General features: G+C 38.6%; 1 long non-coding RNA gene across 1 annotated transcript; it reads right to left on the bottom strand.

The window, feature by feature from the left end:
• Window positions 1-1,394: 1,394 nt before the first annotated feature.
• LOC121730334 lies at window positions 1,395-13,924 on the bottom strand. Its single transcript, XR_006036096.1, has 3 exons — window positions 13,881-13,924; window positions 10,935-11,095; window positions 1,395-1,998 (listed from the first exon to the last, which is right to left on the bottom strand). It is a non-coding gene; the product is annotated as an uncharacterized LOC121730334 (long non-coding RNA).
• Window positions 13,925-14,659: the final 735 nt, after the last annotated feature.

The raw sequence follows: 14,659 nt of genomic DNA, 5'->3' as shown, positions 1-14,659 counted from the left end.
TACCTACTGTGAAAAAATTATACGTTTGTTGCGAGACGTCCGTTGCGTACGATACCGACCTGTGGACGCTTAAATAGGCGGTACGTCACAACTGGGGGCCTACCAACACCTCTACGGGGGGTATTACATTATCATATATATTGGATCATTTCTATGATCATATATAGGATCCAATATATATGATCATTTGATCATATCTGCATATTACATTATCATATTTCATTGATCCTATTTTACGTCATATGTGGTTTCAATAGCCAATGGAGAGCGCTAACGCTGACAGCTATTGACGTCAGGGTTACTAGATCTCAGAGAATTTGATTTGTCAAAAGACATCATCATTTTTAATATGGCTTGTTTTTTGTTATTTCAGCAAGATTATCCAAGTATATAATTAGAAAAATAATTACATTACATTATTTGAAACATATTAACGAACAAGAAATTATAAACTCGTTTTTATATTAAATAACTGGCAACACCTATTTCTATGACCGTATTGGATCCAATCTCTCAGCAAATGTCAAAAATCTATGATCAAGGAAGAAATGAATCACGTCTATATTACATTATCCAACATCATTGACTCAATGATCTCGGATCCAATATATATGATAATCTAATATCCCCCTACTAAGCGACACCGTTTGACAGATAAGCAATATAATATTACTTTAAAGTCAAGCTAGCGATCTTAAAAAGTTGATATTTCACAGCGGATGTAACAATGTTTTGCATTTTTTACTGTATTTTAGTAAAATTATATTTGAAAAGTGTGTACGGTAATGTTATTGTAATCTTACAGCAAAGTGTTCTGGAAACATGATCGTTTTAGGAAAGGTCGTGGTAGGCCCCCTGCAAGCGTCATAAACTGTCAACGGCTGCCGTCGACTGCCGCCGACACGTGCCGTTCGTCTGTAAGAAGCCTAATACATCGTTGTCGACGAAAAAACAATATCACGATAGGAGTGCGAACGTCGCGTCGCGCGTCGCCGGCGCGCGGCCGACAGCGATGGAGCACTCCGACTCGCCGGCCGGTTATACGGAGTCCGTATAACAGGTTTAACGGCGACCTACATGTACAATAAAATTATTATTGCCGTACATTACATTATTATGTCACATATTTAATAAATAATCACTTTAGTCCACGCTAAAAATATTAATAATATCAACGAGTAATAAAATAGATTAATATTTTTTATGTAATCGCATTCGATATAAATTAATATACTATCAGTTGCATACTCGGAGCTGCCCACCCGCGACTCGATGGAACCGTACAGTTCGGCCGGGTCGAGCGAGCGAGCCCAGGCGGGTCGTCGTCACTCGAATCGACAATCGATGATGAAGCCAAACGAGCGTAATTTGTGAGGTGCGCAGAATTACTGCAGCGTAAATATCTTTTTATACAAATCATGACTCACAAAATTACGCTCGTTTAGCTTCGCCCTTAGACGGGGATCGATCAGGTACAAAATCTTCGTTTTGTTTATACTTTATACATATTATTATTAATATATCGGCGACCCGGGGCCGTCGCTCGCGCCCGCGCCGGGCCATCGTCGCCTTAATATAATATTTAATTATTTAAGTATCACCTGCGTTTTCCTACTAAAATATCACTTCGAGGCTATCGTCGCCCCTCCAGAGATTATTGGTAAGCCCAAGTAGTTATAGTCGATCAGTGATTACAGCAGACAATTAAATCGAGAGCTACTTTTATACTAAAGAGACGAAAGTGGAGCTTCGGCGACGAAGGCGACGAGACTCCGCGATCCGTCGAGCCGGGGCAGAAGTGCACACCCGCGGCGCCGCTGCTCGCCCTCGCGTCGACCGCCGAGACCGCTCGCAGCAGCGCGGCGGTGCGGTGGGCGCGGGAGAGGGTACTCAGTTGACCATGAACACGGGCCAGTCGGCGGGCGGCGGCGCAGGGGGCCGCGGCGCCGCGCCCGGGGGCAGCGGGGACCCGCCCCCCACTCCCACCAGCTCCGGCATCTGCGGGACATTCCATCGGGAGTTAAACGACTCGTTTTTAGTGACAGCCTTTTAGTGTTTTAATTTTTAATGACAGCCTTTTAGTGTTTTAATTTTTAAAACCCTAAAAGACTGCCACTTTCGTAATCAGCACGGCCGCGGCAGTACAGCGGACAGCCCGGCAGCCCCTGCTCGCCAGAGTTGGGCAAAAAGTTGTTAAAGATTGCATTATTATTTTTAACAAAAAATTAAAGCCGACTTCCAAGTGAAAACAATAGTCAATAACATTACTTATTCTTAAATGAACTAAAAAGTATTAAATAATTCTTACCCTTTACCAGTGCCTCTTTCAGAATTTGCCTAAACCTCAGCTATTTCTGTATACAATCTTCATTGTTTTGAAGTCGGTACCAGATCAGAATCGTGAATTCTATGACAAAATATTTTCAATTTTTGGGACTGGCGTCTGGCACCAACTTAAAAATTATGAAGATTGTATATTAAACAGAAATAGTTGAGGTTTAGGCAAATTCTGAAAGAGGCACTACTTAAGGGTAAGAATTATTGAATACTTTTTAGTCCATTTAAGAATAAGTAGTGTAATAATTTCACTTGGAAGTGAAATTATTATTTTTAACAAAAAAATAATACCATTTTTTTGTTAAAAATAATAATTTCACTCTTTTTAGATATCCGGCGTTCTGTAAAGACTAATGTGTCCTGCTTTGTGACTGTGAATACCTGATAATAATATTATGAAAACTCATTATCTGAATTGTGAGTTCACTACCGCTTCAGAATTTCTAGAACTCCAATTGTATAATATTCTTAGAGTTTAAGTAGCAATGTTGAAAATGAAATGTTCAAACACCTATCTCTAAAGGCTCTATATGAGGTTCTTCTGGTTGTTCTGTGACTATCGTTCTATTATAGCACTTCCGCATGGAAACTTACTTTAGCTATAACTGTAACTTTAACTATAACTACAATGCAAAATGTTTGAATCTTTGGTTATGGTAAAAAATGGACGCCATTTACCAATAACCTTGAGCTCGACAAAGCATTGAATGACCGTGGCGAAAATAGGAACTAACGCTGGTCATCATACAAAAACGCCATTTTGACAGTTCTCCTTTACCAGCAGCGCCCCCGCCACGCTCATTTCAAGCCTTGTCAGACCAGCTGTCATCTGTCAAAATCTGTGATCAAAGTTAAGGTTAAAGTTAGCCTTAACTATAACCATAACTTCGACCATAACTTTAACCACGCCTCTGGTGCAACTCACCCTTAAATTATATTAAGTTTAGTTCCGACTTCTGTTAAAAGATGGCACTGTACGTTTGAACATAACAAATTCAACCTGAACTCCAGAGCGTAACACTTCTGCGATTCTGCGCGTGGCCAATCAGCGTTAAGTTAAGGTTGAATTTGTTATGTTTCATTTTAGTGATTCCCTTAGAATTTAGATGCGCTTCGACTGCGCTAGTATAGGTTGACCCAAGTTTGAATCATTTATTTTGAAACGACATTATATTTTCAAAATCGCTATGAAAAGTAAATACCATAGCATATCTTGGTAAAAATCTTACTTTTTGGTAGCATATGCTTGGGATACTTCTTATGCTGTATCCACACATGCCGCCGGCTTATACCGGCGGCGGCACGGTCGGCGGCTAAGCACACATGCCGCCGGATTCGGTGGCAAGGTAATCTGAAAGCTGACGGCAAACCCGGCGGCATGTGTGGATGCGCCATTATAAAACCAAATCACCATAATATGTTTTCATACAAATTTTGAGGAGTTCCCTCGATTACTCACGGATCTCATCATCAGCCTGCTTAGCATACACCAACGAGATATCTCACTCTTCATGTTTTCTCGATGTTTGATGGTTTGTCTCTTCATCTCTATGGACCCTAGCATGACAAACACTTTTTCTCGCGTAGATCTATAATCGAAATAACACATTTTTATAGAGTTTTCTCAAGATAATGTCGAGATTTTGACATTATGAGACGAGTAGTTTTTAAATATCTCGAGAGTGAGATATCTCGTTGGCGTATGACCCCGTGCGAGTTTCTTACGCCGGTTCTTCTCGCCGGGATAGTTCCCGAACCGGTGGTAGGCACCATTAGCATCAACGTTCTGAAAGTATTTGTTACAAATCTATTCGGAAATAAAACAGGTAGGTCACCACCTTTGTGAACATGGTACCAAATTATTGTGAAACCTAATATAACAAAACATATTTTTTTTAAATCGGTTCACAAACGGCGGAGTAATCGTTGAACATACTAGGGTTGTTTGATAAGTTCTCGGCTTTGAGAATTTTTCCAATGAAATGATTCAATTTTAAATTCAGTCCTTAACTATATATTATGCCTTTAAAAATTCAAATTACAATGAATTTTATTGACTAAAAAAGTTGATCTTACAAAATGATCACCGAGATCGACTACGTTTCGTTGTAATGACCTACCTAGGATCCCTTCATAGAAGGACCTTCACCGAGCTGGTTATGGGGCCGGCCCCATAACCAGCTCGGTGCCATCGAAATTCTCATACAAACATAATACCAAAATCATTTTCTCATACGAAAATATTTAACATGTTTGAGTTATGTTTCAGCTTAAAATAGTAATTACCTAGGTTCCTGCGTAAAATTTACTACAAAATATTTAAACTTTTACTACAAAAAAGTTAAAAATATATTAAAACAGTAAAAAATATATGAATAAATAGTAAAACTACAAAATATTTAAACTTTAAAAAATATTTTTTAGTATTTAAATATTTTGTAGTAAATTTACTATTTACTAGCTGTTGCCCGCGACTTCGTCCGCGTGGACTTCAGTTTATAGCGCGCGGTGTCAATAAAATTGGTGTCAAAAGCTTTTTAAAACCCTGGTACCCCTTAAATCAAAATACCCAAAACAGCCGTGTAGTGTGCACATAATGTTTTTTTTTTTAATTAAACTTTTTTATACCTTTTAAAGCTTATTTAGCTTTACACACCTTAGCTGCATAATGCATTACACAACTTTAGCTTTGCCCAATAGCCAATACCCATAGGCCATTAAACTATTTAGTATTTATCATTGGTAGACTGTTGTTTCTGATTTCTATGTTGGTACGTGAGTTATTTAATAACATGTATAACACTCGAAAGAATCTAAATCTTAACTCAACATGGTACCACCTCTTATAGAAATACATATGAGCAAGCGATAGCGCGATCTAGGCGACTCTTGGCGCCATCTGTTCCAGTTTTTGGAACTAACTTAATTTGAACAAATTTACGCATAAACACCCCCTTACAACCCCTTTTTCCAGTAAGAAGTAGCCTATGTCCTTTCTCAGACTTTAGACTAACTGTGTACAAAATTTCATTACAATCGGTTCAGTAGTTTTGGCGCTGTTGTTTTTGAATTTGATATCTAATCTAAGTTGGTAGGTGAGTTCCTAGTTAATAACGTGTATAATATTCGAAAGAAGCCCAGCTTTACATGGTACCATCTCTTATAGAAATAAGCATGAGCAAGCAATAGCGCGATCTAGGGGACTCTTGGCGCCATCTATTTTGAGTTTATGGAACTAACTTAATTTGACCAAATTTACGCATTTTCACCCCCTTTTCCAGTTAAAAAGTAGCCTATGTCCTTTCTCAGGCTTTAGGCTATCTGTGTACAAAATTTTATTACAATCGGTTCAGTAGTTTTGGCGTGAAAGCGAGACAGACAGACAGACAGACAGACAGAGATACTTTCGCATTTATAATATTAGTATAGGTTTATATATTTTTTGAACATTTCGCTGGTTTGGTTAATAGACAAATTATATACCAATCGAAAGTATGGAGCCAGTAGAATATGAATGAAAACGTTAGGTTGTCTATTATTTTCCTGTCACACTCACAACTCTCGGGTAGGCACTAGGCAGGCTTCGGTACTACGTAATTTAATATAAAATACTTTTCATCCATTAAGGTGACGCCACGTTAAAGTAAAAAACCGTGTTGGATATGTTTTATTGTTCGTTTTCTGCCGCCTCCGCCGGCGGCCCGGCCTCTCATAGAAAATAAGAAATGGAACAGCAAGAAATGGAAAGGGCGTAAGCGACAAAATGGTTTTTGTCGCGTAATTTAAAAACCACAAATATATGTCATATAAGCTATGGGCAAATTAAAGTGTCTGCTTGAACCAATCTATGTACAAATTTTGGAAGCTTAAATCACTCTCCTATGTTGGCAAAATTAGAATCCCTTTTTTTACAGAGGTCTTTTTGATTGATTATTATGTGTTATAAAAGTTGACCAATCGTGTTATGCTATGGGTAATTCAAAGACAAAGACATGATGAATACTCACAATGAACTTTAATTTCTTAAATTTTTACCTACCAGTGTGGAGGTAATGGGAATTATTTAAAGACTGATTTACCGTGACCGTTTATGTTGAGATTATGATGTAGGTGAGTTACAATTTTGCGAGCTTAAAGCGAAGTGTATTCCTAATTACAAAAAGATGACTATTTATATAAAGTTGATGTTTAGTCATTCCTGTACAAATTGGGAATGGTGCCGCGACCTAGAATCCTAGATGATGCAACCATGAGTGACAAATAATAATTTGTTAACTATATTATAACTTAATATAAAATATATTTACAATATGTAGGCACAAATTCTTAGCTTTAATCATTGTTGAGAAAAATCGATATCGCTGCAGCCAAACTATCAAGATTCAAGGCATCACCTTAACGTACTCAACGTTTCGTCGTGGAAGTCGGCTTCCACGATAACGTGACTCCCAGAATTATAAAAGCACACATTGAGTCACTGGAAAGAAAATAGAAGACATATTATCTATTTTTTATATTGGAAAAATGTACGGTTCCCGAGAGATAACAATAATAATGATTTGTACTTAAACCGCTGAACTGATTTCATTGGCATTATTGACCGACTTCCAAAAAGGAGGAGGTAATACGTTCGGCTGTATGTATCTTTTTTTTATGTATGTTCAACGATTACTCAGCCGTTAATGGTCCGATTTTCAAAATTATTTTTGTGTTGTATAGGGTTTAACCCGAATTTGGTACCATGTTCACAAAAGTGGTGATCTGATGATGGGATCTATGAGCAGTCGAGGTAAATCCTTGAAATTTATTATAACACACATATAGTGGTTAAAAAGTTGTTTCTAGTAACTTAAACATATGTTACAAATAAGTGAAATTTCATACGAAGGTGTCCCTGGAGCCAGAGACACTGAGCAGAACTCCTGAACCTTTAAAGATAAAAGTTTGGAAATTGCAGCATCGCTTAGATAACTGCAAGCATTTACCACAATTTCGCTTATGGTAACATAATGTGAATCTAGTTAACATTCGTAGTGGTTATTTACGCATAAAGCTTTATCTTGTATAAAGTAAGTTTCAGATATTCTGACATTGACTTTGCTTTCACGATTAAATTTGCTGGTACCGACTTCAAAATAATGAAGACTGTAGTATGTACAGAAATAGTTGACATTTAGACGAATTCTGAAAAAGGCAATATTAAAGAGTAAGAGTTATTTAATACTTTTTAGTTCATATTATTATTGTTTTTACCTTAGAAGTCGGTTTTAATTTTTTGTTAAAAATAATAATTTTAAATATTATTATATTTTAAATGGAAATAATAAATCGAGCGAATAAAAAATTACTTTGCGACTGATGCACATACTGTTTTAATAACTTGAGCGGTATGAATTTGAGTAAGCGAAAAATATACTAAACTAACGACTAATATTGATTTATAGTAAAATCCAGAACGATCTTATAAAAATAGGATTGTGATTAATCTATTTCAGATGTTAAAATTCTATCCGAATTCCGAGCGACTGTATTACTAAGTGAGCGACTGGAAATACATAGCGGGCAACTTCAATCTATACTTTTATACTAATATTATAAATGTGAAAGTATCTCCGTCTGTCTATCTGTCTGTCTGTCTCGCTTTCACGCCAAAACTACTGAACCGATTGTAATGACATTTTGTACACAGATAGTCTAAAGCCTCAGAAAGGACATAGGCTACTTTTTTACTGGAAAAAGGGGTTGTAAGGGGGTGTTTATGCGTAAATTTGTTCAAATTAAGTTAGTTCCAAAACCCATAACAGAGAGTCGCCTAGATCGCGCTATCGCTTGCTCATATGTGTTTCTATAAAAGGTGGTACCATGTTGAGCTTAGCTTTTCGATTCTTTCGATTGTTATACACGTTGTCAAATAACTCACCTACCAACATCAGAAACAACAGCATACCAATAATAAATACTAAATAGTTTATGGGTAAAGCTAAAGTTGTGTAATGCAGCTAAGTTGTGTAAAGCTAAATAAGCTTTAAAATTTGGTATAAAAGTTTAATTAAAAAAAAATATATGTGCACACTACACGGCTGTTTTGGGTATTTTGATTTAAGGGGTACCAGGGTTTTAAAAAGCTTTTGACACCAATTTTGTTGACACCGCGCGCTATAAACTGAAGACCACGCGGACGAAGTCGCGGGCAACAGCTAGTATTATAATACTATAATAATAATATCTATGGACGCTTCACACCACGTCAGTCTGGCCCCGTGGTAAGTACCTGAAGGACTTGTGTTACAGGTACCAGACAACGGAAATATGTTTAATACTTTTATACTTTACATATACATATTTAAGAATTTTATTATATGATACACATAATATTTAATGGGTAGTATTTAATTAAGTGGCTGTAAATTACAGTTTTAGGTGTCAAAATTACTAAATTTGGGTTATAGAATTACTATTTGAGCGACTGAGAGTGAGTGACGAGAAATTAACAAGACAGCAACTTAGAAATTATTTATTTGAGTTACTTAAAATACAAAATGAGCAGCTTTATAATATTTGAGCGACCTAATATCTGTTTGAGTGTCAACGTTACGTCCTGCATTTTTTTTCAATATTTGCCAAATGTAATTTTTATTTATTACTTTCAAGCAAATTTTTTGTGAGTAGCTTCATTTGGATAAGAGGAACAACAATTTTATATGTGAAAAAAAAAGTGGTGGCTAACAGAGATAGAAAGGATTTCATACTTTGATTTGATGATCCCAAAATATGTATTGTTCTATTTGTAGGAACAGGGAACTTAAATTATATAACGGTAAAAGTTTAGAAATTAGAATCATACCCAACGATTTAGGGGGGCAGGGGAGAAGGGAGGGAGGGAGAGGGGGGGGGGGGGTAAACCCTATTTATATATGAAAATCATTAATAAATTACACAAATTATAATCCTTAATGGAACGTCAAAGAAATGGGTAAAATTTTAATGGCGACCTATACCGAAAAAAAAACAACTGGCTTCAATTAAGATTCGACGTATATTCGAGTAGGAGCCCCGCTAAAAAGTCGTATTGGTCCGCAGCCGAACTCACCTGAATGCAACGATTCGTCGCCCCGCCCCCACTCGAATTCGCTCGCATTTAACAATATGTAGTTTTCATTAAAACACGTATCAAAATATAAAATATAAAGCAAATAGAATATCAGTAACCAATTATCATTAATAAAGCAGCTCACAAAAGTTTGCTCAAAATGAACTTTTTAGTAGCTCGTAATAAATAACCTCACTTAGAAAAATTGAATCTATATTTAATATTGAAGTTGCCCGCTATGAATTTCCAGTCGCTCACTTAGTAATACAGTCGCTCGGATAGAATTTTAATATCTGAAATAGATTAATCGCAATCCACTTTTTGTAGCTCGTTCTGGATTTTATTATAAATCAATATTAGTCGTTAGTTTAGTTTATTTTTCGCTTAGTCAAATTAATAACGCTCATGTTATTAAAACAGTATGTTCATCATCAGTCGCAATATAATTTTTTATTCGCTCGTTTTATTATTTCCCATATTTAATACACATCCATGACCCAGGAACTTTGAAAACTTTTTGTTCCGTCGGCGGGATTCGAACCGGCGACCACCGAGGTCGTCATTCAATTTTTCTAAGTGAGGTTACACATTACGATTTACGTAACTAAGTACTAAAAAGTTCACTTTGAGAAAACTTTTGTGAGCTGCTTTATTAATGATTATTGGTTACTGATATTCTATTTGAGGTTTTATATTTTATATTTTGATACGTGTTTTTAATGAAAATCTCGAAAGTGAATTGGTATCAGAGATAGAAAGGAGTCTGTAAGGCTTCCACAGATAAAAATGTTGTTCCTCTTATCCAAATGAAGCTACTCACAAAAAAATTGCTTGATAGTAATAAAAAAAATTGTTCTAGGGTGATTAATAGTGATAGATCAAATCAAATCAAAATATTTTTATTCAGAGTAATTTTTTTACAAAAATATTTCCGAACGTCGATACTGAGGTGCCTACCACCGGTTCGGGAACTAACCCGGCGAGAAAAACCGGCGTAACAAACTCGCACGGCATCAAATACCTAGTTATTTCATATTATTCATTTTTTTGTTTTAATGTGAGCTCATTGTATACTCTGCTCATTACTGTATTTTTCAAAGTGGGTTTTGTATTCGAAACACTCCATATAAGACAAAATGCCGCTCAGTATAAAAAATACATATTTTGCCAAATATTGAAAAAAAATGCAGGACGTAACGTTGACACTCAAACAGATATTAGGTCGCTCAAATATTATGAAGCTGCTCAGTAGACAGTAACTCAAATAAATAATTTATAAGTTGCTGTTCTGTGAATTTGTCGTCACTCACAGTCAGTCGCTCAAATAGTAATTCTATAACCCAAATTAATTAATTTTGACACTTAAAACTGTAATTTACAGTCACTCGATTATATACTACCCTATTTTAAATACTTCGTCATTATATTGGGGATTAGATTACTGAGTATTTAAATCATCACCAACTCTGGTACCGTTAACGTTAAACAAAATAGAGGTGTGACTCACCATGGCGGGCGCGTGGTGCGGGGCGTGCGGGGTGTGGGCGTGGTGCGGGGGCGGCGCGTGGTAGTAGTGCGCCGGCGACACGGGCGGCGTGGGGTAGGTCCAGTACAGCAGCGGCGGCGGCAGCGCCGGGCCCAGCGCGCCGTAGTAGTACGCCACGGGACCTGCGCACGCGCCGCGTTAGCCGGACCGCTCCGCCGAGTGGTAGTCATGCCCGCCCGCGCTGGACCTCCGAGCCCGGCTCTGGCGCGGGCGGCTGACTTTATTATTTATGGCTTATAATTAACTGATCACCAGAAATAGTAACATTTCACAGACAAAAATAGTAAACGATCACCAAAATACTGACCACCATTTTAATGTAAAATGATAACCAAAGATTTAACGTCTCGCTATCCTATTTATATAAAATGACTCCAAATAAATCGTTGCAAAACCAAAAATAGTAAATGATTAACAACGTTATACTAGCATTTTAATGTAAAATGATCACCAAAGATTTAACATCTCGCTATTCTATTTATGCAAAATGACTCCAAATAAATCATTGTTAAACCGAAAAATAATAAATAATAAAAACCATATTTTAACTACAATTTAATTTTAAAATGAGAAACAAAGGAATTACATCTCGTTATTTGACTATCGTAAGTAAATAATAATTATTATTATTTTATTAGTTAACCACCTCTGTGGCTCAGTGGTGAGCGCGTTGGTAGCTCAAGCCGGGGGTCGCGGATTCGAATCCCGCCGGCGGAACAAAAAGTTTTTCGTTTGTCATGGATGTTCGTGGGTCATGGATGTGTATTAAATATGTGTATCATATAATAAAAATCTTAAATATATGTATAGTATAAAAAGTATTAAATATATATGTATAGTATAAAAAGTATTAAATATATATCCGTTGTCTGGTACCTGTAACACAAGTCCTTCAGGTACTTACCACGGGGCCAGACTGACGTGGTGTGAAGCGTCCATAGGTATTATTATTATTATTATAATGATAACGGGATTCAGTATATAAAGTATCTCCATAGTCTATTCAAAATTTCAGCAAAATCGGTTCAGCGGTTTGGGCGTGAAGAGGTTACCGAGTACTGACAGACAGACAGATAGACTTTCACATTTATAATATTATGTAGTATGTAAGACTCTCATCATCCATGCTAATATTTTAAATTGGAAAGGGATCTATTATCTCTTCAGGTCCAAACTGCTGAATCTTATATCTTTAAACGAGCAATTCTTGTATATATGTATATTATACCTAATTGGAATATCGGAATCGGCTCCAACGATTTTCATGAAATTTAGTATATAGGGGGTTTCGGGGGTGATAAATCGATCTAGCTAGGAATAATTTTTAGAAAATGTTATTTTATTCGTGTTTTATCGAATACCGAGCAAAGCTCGGTCGAATGGCTAGTATAACCACAGAATAGATAATAGTACAAGTACAGAAGTCTCACTGCTTTGATGTTCACAAATGCCGCCGTTTTATGTGCCTACATAAGTATTATTAACAACGGACCGCAAGCGAGCAGCCGACATTGAGCTCTCTGGCGCCGCGCGAAGGTCGACTTTATTTCACACCTCGTGTGTGTTGTTGACTATATTCCGAAAATAGGGTTGTCAAAATCAAATAAGTATAAATACCACGCAAGGTATACATACGGAAACTGTTAGGTAAATGAATACCGAACATATAAATCAGTTTACACAGACACGATACCTGATTTTCTTTTGATGTAGGCAATTACTAATTACTAATTAGGTATGGATTATATTATTATGCATAATGTAAGTATATGCAGCTACCACCTACCACCTATTTTAAATAGCATATTTATTATAATTAAGTATAAAACATTTGTGTGTATATTTAATAATATTATAATTGTCATAGATTTAAGTACCCTGACAGTAGATATAATATAAATTTGCCTTTTTTTCATTGTCCCAACAATCGGCTGCAATGCAGTATTTTTTTTGATAAGTTTTGCTAATTAAATTTGACACTGCGTAAGAGGCGCGCGCGTGCGCCACGAGTCTGTGCGCGGCAACCATTGAATCGCCCCGGCGTCGGGGAGTCTCGTATGTACTTGTAGCTCGGCGGCGGAACGGCGGAGTGACACCCCCCTGGTATTACATACACACATATGGAGTTATTATACTTTTTAGTACATTTTTGTCAATCGTAGTGATTTATTTGGACGGAAATATCGCATCACCAAAGCGAGCAAATCGCTCGCTTGGTGATTATTTACTATAAGTATTTGGTGATCATTCGAAGTTAAACGCCAAATATATTTGGCGTTCGACTACAATTTGAAGTGTAGCCGTGACTAAAATAGCTGGTAGTATTGCAATTTTAGACTTTCTTTTTTTGGTGGTAAATATCTTTTTTTAGTAAACAAGTTTTTAGTATCAGAGCATTTTTTGGTGGTCATTATATATTTTGGTCCCATTATTTATTATGAGGTTGTGATTTCAACTAAATATTTGAAACCCCCAGTGCACGCCCGACGAACCGTGTCCGGCGTCGGTCGATGATGCGCGCCGCGGCCGCGCGGGGTACGCACTGCCTCCTCGTAAACTAAATCTACGTACGATAAGGCTCGACTCACACACGAAGCGACGCGTCACGTCATTTGCCGAAGCATATTAATCTATATATTGTTCTGAAGGAGAGATGAATACGCTTGGCAGAGAACTTGACGCATCGCGACGCTTCGACTCCGCCCCAGTGTGAGTTGAGCCTTAAGAGTAGCCCCGGTATTACAACTATATTTTAAAATTTAGATTATTGCTCCAAGATGAGTGTATAATGTAAAATGTTATTAACGACGCTCACTTGTCCACGCGTGTGTTAATTATTTTTCTAAGATTTAGAAAGCGGCAGTGCGCGGCGCGGCGCGGCAGTAGTAGTACAGGATGAACACTCACCGCCCGAAGCTCCAGCGCCTCCGACACCGAGCCCCGCCCCCGCCCGCCCCCTCCCGCCCCGCCCGACGCCGACCCCGCCTCCACCTCGGCTTCCTTCGCGTCTCCGCCCTTTCTCGTTTTACACAAAATTAAAATTAGACCTCCCGCGGTGACTTCCTTCGGAGAGGTAGAAGCGAGATCGGAGCGCGCGAGGGGCGCGGGGGTAGCGGAGGGGGGCGGAGATACTCACTCAGGTTATCGTGAACTACCCGCAGCCCATGATTCCGTTACTCCGCTCCGAGGAAGCCCGCAGCCACGAGCGTCCCTCCGACGCGCCGGCGACCGGCCGCGGCTACACACTACCGCCCCACTACAACACTCGCCCCGTACTCGTCATGCAAGGGAAGCGCGACAGGCCCCGGCGGAGCTCCTCGAGCCCGGCCCGGGATGAAGTGAGAGCCGACAGCGCCGCGCCCGACCGGACGGCCGGACGGCGGCCCTCTCGGCGAGACGTCAGTCGTCAGGTGGAACAGAGTATACGATATAATATAAGTGCGGTACTATAATGCTATGTTAGGAGGTGAGGGATACGATGAATGATTGTACTACGTACGTAGCGGGGCGGGCGCCGCTAGCCGCCGGTTCGCGGTCCCCGCCCGGCGCCGGCGCCGCCTCGCCGCCGGCTCTGGTCGATAACGTTACCCGCTGCCGCTGCGGCCTTCGATAGCCGGCGGGGGCGGCGGCGGCGCCGCGCGTCGCGGACGGAGGAGGACCCCCGCGCGAGAGAGTTAGTCGGACAG

This window comes from Aricia agestis, chromosome 1 (assembly GCF_905147365.1).
Source record: "Aricia agestis chromosome 1, ilAriAges1.1, whole genome shotgun sequence".
In the NCBI taxonomy this organism is placed as follows: Eukaryota; Metazoa; Arthropoda; class Insecta; order Lepidoptera; family Lycaenidae; genus Aricia; species Aricia agestis.
The sequence above is the reverse complement of the archived record's forward strand: the minus strand, read 5'-3'. Positions and strand labels throughout refer to the sequence as shown.